Here is an 11,676-nt window from a genome sequence, read left to right as displayed (position 1 = left end):
CCCTGTGTGTCAGGGGGTGGCACAGCCCCATCCCATGGGGGCTCAGCCCTCCTGCAGTGCCAGCTGTGGCTCTGCTGGAGCAGGGATCCTGCACAAGGGGGGAGTTTTCCTCTGCAGCTCCAGGGCTGCTGCAGATGGGCCTGGGCTCCCTCTGGCCATGCAGGGCAGAAGAAATCTGCTCCTCTGGGAATGCAGTGGGCAAAGGCTGCTGGGGTGTTCCAAATCTCAGATCCTATCCAGGTAGGAATGCTTGGCTCCTCCCCCCAGGCAGAGCATCTCCCCATGGGATGGTGTAATTTTATCAGCCATACAGGGACACTCACTGGCCATGGACAGAAGATATTTTCTGGAGGGAGGATTGGTTTGTGGAAGAGATAAAGAAAACTGTCCCACCTGTTTTTAACTGGTGGCCCAATGAACAGAAGATAACTGCCCCACATCTAACAGATGGCAACAGAAGACACACCCCAGCCACATCTTGCATTTCCAACCTAAGGCAGGAGTATCAGACTAGATCTTAAGGATAAAACTTTTAGTGATATATAGATTAGTTTGCCATAATCTGACATAAATAAGAAATGTAAGGTAATATGTGATTCCATGAACATACCAATACTTCTTTCCCTCAGTTGTGTCCTTGAAACAAGAAAAGAACATAACTAAACTTTACCTAGACACATGGGGTATATCTAGTGATAAATACATGAATAATGATTGTAGGTTTTCATTTATAGTGAAATGCTTCATCAAAATCAAATAAATAGAGAATAGGAACTGGAAAACTAAAGGTAAAAATCAATTATATAACATGATAATGAAGTTCTAGGAAGTTCTAACAATTAAATTGCCAGAGTTATATGGAAAAGAAAGAACATTTGACACACTGGTAGAAAAAATACAATTCTTGTATTTTGGTTAACAATAAGTGAACCATGTAATATCTTTATTTTTCAATTTGAAATAGCATGATTTGAAGAAAAAAAATCATAAAATTATATAAAACTTCTGCTTTCCTTGTGACTGACTATATTTAGTGAAGGCTCTAGGAATAATTGAACAGAAATCATCACACTGGTCATATAGTTTTCATCCCATTAACCATAGTGAAAATCAGAAATAAATAAAGATATGGTTAACTTTCAGAATTTTGCTGATGTATTGTGTTGCAAATAAATCTTGTTGAAAAAGAAAAAAGGCCATTTAATTCATTCAAACTAATTAATAGTTTAATTAGTTAAACTAACTTACTGTCCCTCTGCTAAACAAAAGTCTTAGCATCCTATTTCCAGAGAGGGTGTTTTTAAGTGAGGTACTGCAATGCCATTTCTGAAACCAAAATCACTTTATAATTATAGCTTTATATTGTAAAAAGACTGATTACAGTAGAATACAGTGTTCATATGCCATGATGAGTATGGAATGACTCAGCGTGCATGACAGCCTGTAGCCATGGGCCTTGATTGAATAATTTTTACTCTAGTGAGTCTTTAAAAAAAAATTCCTCCCAGTTCTTCCTTGTCATCAAGTCTGAGATGCTAAACTGGAGATAACAATGATTTTCTGAACATTGTCTATCGCTTGGCCCTGATAGGCCAAGGAAACAAAACACCATCACTCTGGGTAAAAAAAATCTCCATATTGCATTCTACTTTTGCACAAACACAGGCACAGCAAATGAGATAAGAACTGTGTTGATCATTCTCTGGGGTTCAGAAAATGTGAAACCCAGAAATATTCTTGGGAAGATTGCCTTGCTTTTCTCTGTGAAGAGAAATGTGGTGACAGCTGTCTATTATTAAAAAGTCAGAGGTAGTAAGGGTTGAATATTGAGCTTTTGCAGAATAGTAGCATCTGCAACAGGATTGTGTCAGAATAGCAGGATGTGCATAGCTGTCCTGGATTCTGCCAAGCTGCTCTTTCTCTCTAAAAAAGCTAAGATCCAACAGATAAGAATAGTCTCCAAGTAAGGGCTCACTGTTCCCTGGAATATCTCTGGAAATACTCTGGAATACTTCCAGAGCAAAGGAAATAATTCTGAGCCCTAGGAAGTGTCAGAATTGGAATGAGGAGGGAAGGTTCTGTCACTGAGATTGTCACTGGTCAAAGCAGCCTTGTGAAGGAAGCTGGTGCTGACATCGTGGCTGGGAGAGCAGAGCTCCAGCTGGAGCTTGTGCCACTCACCTGTTCATAGCCTGTTCCACTGTCCTGGAGCAATGTCTCATGTTACTCCTTTTCATTTGGTTGTTGCATAATAAAGCTACAGGACTCCAGCAGCACCTAGGGCCTTATTGAGAAGGTGAACTCAATATTCATGACAATGGGATGACCAGGAGCCAAGTTGAGCACTGGTCTTAGGCTGAATTTGGGTTATCTGTTTGATACAGGGGATTTTTCTGTTGAAATGAGGATGTCCAGAGAAGGGCAGCAAGGCTGGTAAAGGGTCAGGGGCACAAGCCCTGTGAAGAATGGCTGAGGGAGCAGGGGTTGTTTAGCCTGGAGGAAAGGAGTCTCAGGGGACACCTCATCTGTAAAGGTGGCTGTGGTCAGGTGGGGGTTTGTCTCCTCCCAGGCAACAACTGACAGAAGGAGAGGACACAGATGCACATGGGGAAGTTTAGGTTAGACATCAGGAGAAAATTCTTCACTTGAAGAGTGATTTGGCACTGGAATGGGCTGCCCAGGGAGGTGGTGGATTAAACATCCCTGGACATGTTTAAACAAAGACTGGATGTGGCACTCGGTGCCATGGTTTAGTTGATGAGAAGGTGTTAGGTCATAGGTGGGATTTGATGATCTCAAAGGTCTTTTCCAACCCACTTAATTCTGTGATTCTGTGATCTCTCTATGAGTACATTATCAGAGTTTAGTCCATGGACCCAAACAATCAATGCTGTTGTAGAATAATTTTTTATGGAGTTGACCTGTGTCTAGTATGGTGGAGAAAATGACACAATAATGTATTACAGCCAGGCAGACATGTGCTTTAGTGTTACACAGTGTGATGTATGGTGAGGAAATGGGAGGGCTGACTAGAATTTGATTGTGGGCTCTCATGCCTGTGAACCTGGGCAGAGCCTTCCCTGGGCTTCCCTGTGCCCTGCCAACATCATGGCATAGGGTTCCTGGGGGAATACTTCTATATATTAAACACAAGAAATCATTCACAAATGCAACATCCTCTAGTTGCTTTGCCACCACTGTGAGTGACCTCTGGGTCAGAGAAAACTCTTTAAATTTGTCAAATTTAGGCCTTTTTTTCCTTTTTTTTTAGGATGTTTGTAAGCATCCTTTGTACTTGAGATGCCCTCACATAGCAGACAAAATACTAAGCAAATGCTTTTGAAGATCAAGATAGGAAAAAAGGACATCCTCTTGTCCTTGAAGATTGGAGTATTCTTATCCAGGAAACCTGAGAAGTGATCAGTATGCTATTTAATTCTGACTGGTAAATTAAAAAGACAAAGCAATCCCATAAAATGATTACAAGGTAAAATAATAAATTAATTTGGCTTAGAAATCTTCAGATTAATTTTGCTACAGTTTTTTTTCCTCAGCTTAATTTCTGTTGGTTGTTTAGAGTATTTTGAATGCAAAATACTTTGTACTCGTGTGAACTGTATTTTTTGAGTTCATTTTTCAAACCAGATGTGCATTAACCTTTACTAAAAAGAAATCTTCAGTTTCTTGTTTTGAACAGTATGAAATTCTGACCTTGTACACTTGTCTTCTGTAACCTGCTCTGTGGGGTTGATTTTGGTGGGGTTGTTTCATGTTCATCAGAGATTTGCACCAACCTTGCAGCTAACTAATATTAGTTTATTTCTCATAAGTTTGTTGCTTGCAAGTAGAAGTATTAGGTTGGATGCTGTACTCATTTTTCACTGAAAAGGACTTGCAGTGCATGGGTTGCTGGCTGAGCCAGTGACAGCAAGAGGTCCATGAGTGCCTGAGGCCCTCATTTCAGGGGAGAGTGTTCCTGGAGTACACAATCACCTCATCCAGATGTCAAGGCTCTAAAACATAAAAGTAATTATAAAGTTCCAAGTCAACATCAGCACACTTCTTGCCCTGGGGCAAATCCTCAATTCTGTCATGCTTTTATCATTAAAAGAGTTTTGTTTCTTTTGCCCCAAAAAGCTGCAGAGGCTTGGTGTAAGCTAGAGGCCAGGGAAAGCTTAATGGAGTCTTCCCTCCTATAACAGCACTCCCTTTTCAATCCTTGTACTTCTTGAGAGTGTAATGTAGCCTTTCTGACTCAAAAATGCATCTTTTTTTTTTTAGTTTTCAGCTACTATTTCCAATGCATCTTCCATCATAGTATATCAGTATAGTAGAGGTGGCCTTTGAGTCTTGGGGAAATGTATGTATTGTACTTCAAGTATTGTACTTGAATATCATCTAAATACCTCTATGTAAAACCTGGTTCTGTAAGTAAAAGAACAGGGGGAAATATAGTAGAGGTGGCCTTTGAGTCCTAGCAAAATAGAAGTATTGTACTTGAATATCTGTGTAGAGGCTTTGCCCCAGAGGTCCCGGTTGTCCTTGATGGGCTGCAGCTGTGACCAATGGAGATAACTGGGATAAAAGGGGGTGGGTTGGCCAGTGAGGGAGAGCCTTGAAGGAGTCCTGAATGGAAAGAGAACAGCATGCAGCAGAAGGAGTCAGTGCTGTGAAGATCTGCAGCCATAAGAACACACCGAGGAGGTATGGGACTTCAGAAATCTGATAACAACAGTATGGGACTCTAGGAATAGAACAACAACATTTCAGCACATGAATAGCCCCAGTGACTGCATGTTGAATCAGATCAGGGCTTACAATAAGACATCTGTCAAGAAAATATGCTTACTGATGATTTGAATATTGCACTCAGATACAAAGGTGAATCCTCTCAATCTTGTGCATTGATTTAGAACAAATGGTATTATACTTCTCTCTTTTCTCTTGCTTAGCCCTTCATCCTACAGAAAATGCTTAATGCCTTCATTACATGATGTATTTGTTTTGGTTTATTTGGTAAATAACCCAAAATTACCAAAATTTAGTAAATTTTGGAGAGAATTTTTTAAAGGGTGTTTTTTTTAGGAAAGTAGATTTAATTGGCCCCTCCCTGCAATTGGTTTGGGGGAAAAATACTTTTTTGGAGAAAAGTGGAAAAAAACTTTGTTCATTAAATAATAAAATTTAAATAATATTAAATAATAAAATTCTTTGTTTTAAAAGAGATGATAAATTTAGAAAGTTTTTTTTTGAGTTGTAGTTTAGTTTATTTAGTTTTTTATTAGTTTTTTTGGTGTTGAAAATGTTTGGCTTAGGCTTGGTTTGGTGGGTTATAGGTGTGAGTTGTTGCTGGTTTTTGATTAATTAACCCAAAACACATGACCTTAGTGTTTGCATCCTTTCAAATGCTGGGACTGCAAGCAGTCTTCTTCTGGACTGCCCTTTGCTTCCTTGTCCTGTAATTATTTTGGTAATTCCACCACTGTAAGGACTGGCCTAAGTCCCCAGTGCTTTGAAAGAAGACTCAAGAGCTGTATCCTAAAGGTTACAGCTGTAACACTGGATAAACACACCTACAGACATGTATCATTGAACCAGGAATTTGAAAAATTCCAAGTACTTCAGGCTTCTTTGAGCCAAAGATCCCTTCTTTTCAGAGTATCTCTAATTTCCTCCTTGAATCTACATGGGGGCAGTCATCAAGTGGGCTGCACTGCTGAATTACTTCATTTTAATGGAAATCACCTGTGACCACAGAGGCATTTGCTTAGCATTTAGTATTTCTGAATATTTTGGCCTTCTACTGTGTTCATCTATTGCTCTGCCCCAGCAAAAGGTAAGAACAGATAAAAGGACTCCTTTCTTCTGGGTGTCTGTGGGAGTTCTCTGGATGGTGCACATTAGCCCTCACTTCTCACACATGCCTGGCTGATGGCATTAGCTATATGATATGTGAGTGATATTCTACTCCTGCAAACTTTTGCCCCATGCAGATTTTTCTGAATGTACAGCCCCAGCAGCATGCCTTTCCCTATTCATCATTTTCTTGTGCAACTGTTCTTGCTATTATTCAACCTTCCACTATTATAACCTTTATTTTTATGTGAAGAGGGAAAAAAAAAGGCTTCTCTTCCTCTGTCTAGCAGAAACCTTTGGAATAGTCTCTTCCTTATGTAACTGTGCCTGACAGCTGCTGGGTTTCCATCCTCCTTTGCTGGGGCATAGTTAATCAGCTCTAAAGGTTGGTGGTGATATGGTTTTATTAAGAGTGGTGGAGTTCTGAGTTGGCATATGGTTTTTGAGAGACTGTGGTAAGCCTTGATGGGATTATTTCTTTCAGCAGCTCATTTCTTGGTTATCTTTGTGGAATTATTTTTCATACTTCAGGAATATCCCCACAAACCCCCACAATTCCTGGACAAGAAAGGTGAGCCTTACAGTGAACGTGGAGACTTGCTCTTCCAAACATTGCACTAAAACACATGCTGAAATTATTTTTCTATGCCTATGTATGGTGTAGGTATGTCCCACATTTTCCTGTGAATCCAAGGTAATAGTTCAGTTGGTTCTGTCAGAAATACTTGAAAACAGCTGTGTTGGTGTGCTGTCTCATGCTGATAAACTTCAGCTTGATAATGTTGCAGGTAACAGAAACAGGCTTTGTATTCAGAAGTCAGAGCAAGTATAACTACAAAGCTCTGTGATATTTTGCTCCATTGTATGTTGTTTTTTTGAATGATGTTGCTTTTGTATTAAATGATACAAGCTTTCAATCATTGCTCTTCTGTGCATTGTGTGCCTGCAGAATAAATTTTCACGTGTTGAAGGTTTTTTCTATGCTTCTTATGCTCATGCAGATTTTCAGTCTTTTTCTGGTTTCAGGCAGATAAGTCCTATAAAATAGCCTTATACTTAAATGTGAAGGCCTAATCCTGGAACTGTCTTTCAGCTAAAATCAGTAAGGCAAAACCTGTAGCCCTCATTCAATGAAAGACTTGCTTATTTGAGTCTGGGTTCAGCTCTGTGTTAGTTACTTTCTTTCAGTGGATGTACATCCTCTCCTTTCTTCCTCCCGAAGGAAATTTGACAGCTTGTCTGTTCCAGAGGCTGTGAAATATTGGCAGGTTTCAAAACTAAATGTGTTAGCCTTTCTGACAAAGTCAGTCAAAGGGCAGATGTATTTCTGTAGCACTCTCTGAAACCAGCCAGCTCTGTGCCACAAGAACTGCCTTCATGAAATGAAGGCTGCACTGAGATATTTCCCCAAGTGCCACCTGTGAATGTGCATTAATGCTGGAGACTGCAGAGCCTGCACCTCGGGCTTATTCTGCCACTTCCAGCAAAGCAGAGCAAATGTCAAACCTGTAGGGCTGCAAGGCTTTTCTTTCTGCTGTGAATCCCATGCTGGTGGTCATCCCTGATGTGACTCTTGGGGTTGCCCTGTGTAGGACCAGGACTTGGACTTTGATCAGCTCTGTGGATCTTTTCCAACAGAGGATATCCTGTGATTCTCTGGAAAGAGATGAGGAACTGTGGTGGGAAGTAGCCTCTTGTACTTGACTCTGTGTTGGTTCTGGAGGAGCATATGCATCCTGTTTTAAAGTTTTGATGGGGGATTTGGACCTGGTGATCAAAAAGGCAGGAATTTTATTTTGAGGGGGAAAAATGGAGTGTGGTCATTACATGCCTGGCATCACTCAGATGCCTGTATGTAACAGAGTCACAGAATTGTTTAGGTTGGAAGGGACCTTTCAAGCTCATGTGGTTTCATCCTTCTGCTGTGCCCAGGGACACGTGCCACTAGAACAGGTTGCTCAGTGGTAACTTATTTTGTGTGTGAACTGTTAGTCCAGGCTTATGGTGATGTGGGGAAGGACACAGAGCTTTTATCTTGTGAGCCTTGGCCTGGACACCTCAGGCATTTTAAGCTGCTCTGAGATTAAATCAGTTGCAAGCTGAAGATGTGCAAGTGCTAATACCTGCTGTCTTATCTTTGGCCAGCTGCTACTACTTCATCTACAAGCAAATTAACTGGTCATATTACAGCTGTTTTGGTGTGTGTATATATATATATACCCTCCACTATTGTAACCTTCTAGTGCTGCAGTGGTGATAAGTTTTGGCATGACATAATTTAATCATGCAGCCCCTGGCTGATCCATTGCATTTTCAAAGCTGGTAAAATAGCATCAGTTTGGAGATTCCCTACCTCAGCCATAACATTACTTAGTTCACTTGCACTGTCCTAGCTGCCTTTAAAAGACTAGGGCTGGTGTTTCCATTAGGAGGGGAAATTCTGCCAGAAAATATTATAACTCTGCTGGTGAATGAACAGTTCATTAAACTTTGAAATTATTTAAAGCACTCAAGAGCCTGGGGCAATCACAATAGTTGAGGTTGCAAATGGCCTCCATCTCTACAGAATACTTCCTATTATTTAGGAATACTGCTTGCAACTTTGCAAGATGAGGGGTTTAGTTTTTAAGTCATCCTTTGGTGATGATTTTTTTTTTACATTCTTGCCTCTATTAAACAAATGTGTAAATATATACTTCTTGAGGACCAATTGTACCATACCTCAATATATTAATGTACTTTCATGCAGCAGAGTGTAGAAACACTAAAATACCACAAAGCAGATTGTGTGTATTTCTGGTCTGCCTGGAAGCAGGAAGGGGAAATCTTTCAATAGGTTGTTTTTTCTGAAACTAATAGCCAAATGCTACAGATTTTCAGAGTTCACTTTAAATAAAAAACTGATCTAATTGAGGGCCTGTTCTTTATGATGTTTTGGTATTTTTTTAAGGCAGATCTTGATTTTTAGAGTTCCATCTGTGTTTGGATTCATGGTCAGTAGAATAGTGAAGGAAGCATGTAATACTTTGGGAGCATTTTACAATAAAAATGCATTTATAATGATGGAGTATGTGGACATAGATAATAAGGAATATAAAAAGCAGGGGTCCTGGAAGTAATACAGCTGAGATTATTGTGATAGCCCCCTGAAGAAATTTCCTCACATTGAGATCAAATTCAGTGAGTCATGTATATCTGTGCTTAGACTGAGGCTGTTTCTCCTGCTCTCTGGGATGGCATGTTCTTTGCTTCATAGAAAAGAAACTTTGAGCATGTCTAAGGAATCCTGCTCAATATTTGGCTAATGTAAATATGGCATAATCCTGCAACAAGATCAAGAACAACAGCAGGGGTGTCATGAACAAGTCTGGCCAGTGTTACCTACTGTCATTGCAAAGTATCCAAACTGGATTTAGAGAATTCCATTACACACAAGATGTTTGCAAAGATTGTCAGAGAACAGCATTTTTCACTAAAGAAAGGGGAAAAAGCTGATATGTATTTTAATAAGGGGAGTGTGTTATGAAAGAAGTATTTCTTTGTCTGTTAACATCAGGGGAAAAAATAAAAATGTTTTCCTAATGCATTTTGAAGGAGGGCAAACAACACTGTGGTTCATGATCCCACTGTTAGAACCTTTGAACCTTACTGGTGAGTAGGCATTTGTTACATCTTCCATCTTCTGGAGAAAGCTTGATAGGGTTTTATGCACTGAGACAAGAATCACTACAAATTCATATTCAGCAGATGATGAAATCATCTCGATTCTTCCATTATTCTGATACAGGAGATTAGCTCTGCTGTTGAAAAAAAATTATTCTTGAATGTTCTATCTTTACATGTCAAGTTCCTTAAATCACAGAGCAGAGTTTGTGTACATCAGAAAACTAGGAACCTCTTAAAAGCCAAACTTTTCTAAATACTACTGTCATTAGCCTGTAGTTTTAGTACATATTATTATCATTGTTTTTAATGAAGGGATGGGACCACGGTTGGGCTAAGAATGATTTATTACTCAGATAAACATCAGAGTCAGAGGCTGTGAGATCCATGAGAGCTAGCAGTCATCCACAGCTCAAAGTAATCACAAATTCTTTGTTACAAGACAATACAGAACTTTCCAATCTAATGGACAGTTGTCACCAAGTTTATTTTGCTTTTCTAACTTCTCACCTTTACTTAATTCTGCTGCACTGCAGATACTTTTATGTAATGGGCTACTATCACATGTATACACATGCTTTTATCATAACATCTAAACTCTTAGCTTACTCTATACAACTACACCCCTACATTATAAACCCTTCAGTATCTGATCAATACAGTTTTCTACTTATTTAAGGTATATTCTTACTTAGAACTATAGAAACATAAGTTATGATTTTTCTGCTTAATGTCTGTGTATTTTATTTTTACATTAATCTAAGCTTCTTCTAAGGCTACAGATCAAACCCTTCAATGTCTGTGGAAGGTTTTATCTTTCCATTTCTACTAGTACAGTGTTGGTAACTTAAGCTTATTTGAGCTTCTGATTGCAAGATACAAGTAAAAACTTACCATCAACATGTGTCAAAGCAATCAGTTTCTCTGGTGAGTGTGCAGAAGCATTTATCTCTGAATTGGTAATGGAGTTTCACTTTCCTGTCTTGCAATGAGGAAAATGTTCCCACCTTGGAAGTAACAATTGTTTTATTTAATGTTTGTTTAAAAATGAGCATATGTTTTCTTTCCACATGCATTTTGGTTTTTAGTACATTCTTAGTGCCTTTGAAAGGGGGTGGGGTAGATAATGTATGGCAGTGATACAGGGCATGCAGCTGACTCGGAGAAATTCAGGGCTTTTCATGACCATGTTTAAGGATCCTCCTCTATCTTCTATTTGCACTAAGAGCACAAATGAGCAAAGCCAGTTTATCAGGCTTACATTCAAGCACAGTGTAGGTCCTTATTTTTTGTCCAAAATCCCTCCTGAGCAGAGGAAACAGTATATTGTGGTGGTGATGGGTCCCCAGGATGAGGTGAGAGATGAGAATCTGACTCCAAGTTCTCAGAAGGCTGATTTATTATTATATTACTATACTAAAGAAAGAGAAAGGAGACATCAGAAGGCCAGAAAGGAATGATAATGAAAGCTCGTGACAGACTCCTCGGAGTCCAGCATGGCTGGACTGTGATTGGTCATTAATTAAAAACAATTCACATAAACAATCTCCAGATCACATTCCAGAGGAGCAAAACATGGAGAAGCCGAGGCTTCTCATCTTCCCAGGAGAAGAAATCTTTGTGAAGGGATTTTTTATAAAATATCATGGTGACAGGATATTGATGTAGTGTTTTCTGCAGCCCAGTGCAAATCTAAGGTGTCGATGTGACTGTGAATTGTGAACTGAAATATAACTATTATGAAGCAATACTCTTCATCCCTATCAAAGGGACATGGCAAATAGAAATCATAGAAACTATCTGCTGACTTCTTGCTTTCTTTAGGGGAAGCTTTCCTGCTCATCACAATTCTATATTTATCGTGGGTTTTTTTCTATTTTTATCATGTACTTTATGAGCTTCTAGCTCCAGTATGTGATCATTATGGTGATAATGCTTTAAGTCCTTTCTGAAAATAATGTCAGTGCAGAATAGCTGGATAAATGCAAACATACAAAGCTCTACCATGTTGCTTCTGTTTTTCCCTCATCATTGTGTGAGACTTAAATGTGAAGGAAGGGAACTGTAAGTGTAATTTATTTTGCTTGTGTGGGAAGATGACTGAGGGCAGAAAGATAAGGGTGTGGAAGTTACAGGGAAAAATGCAGTTGTGTTCCC

The sequence above is a fragment of the Agelaius phoeniceus genome, chromosome 6 (genome assembly GCF_051311805.1).
Source record: "Agelaius phoeniceus isolate bAgePho1 chromosome 6, bAgePho1.hap1, whole genome shotgun sequence".
Classification (NCBI taxonomy): Eukaryota; Metazoa; Chordata; class Aves; order Passeriformes; family Icteridae; genus Agelaius; species Agelaius phoeniceus.
The sequence above is the reverse complement of the archived record's forward strand: the minus strand, read 5'-3'. Positions refer to the sequence as shown.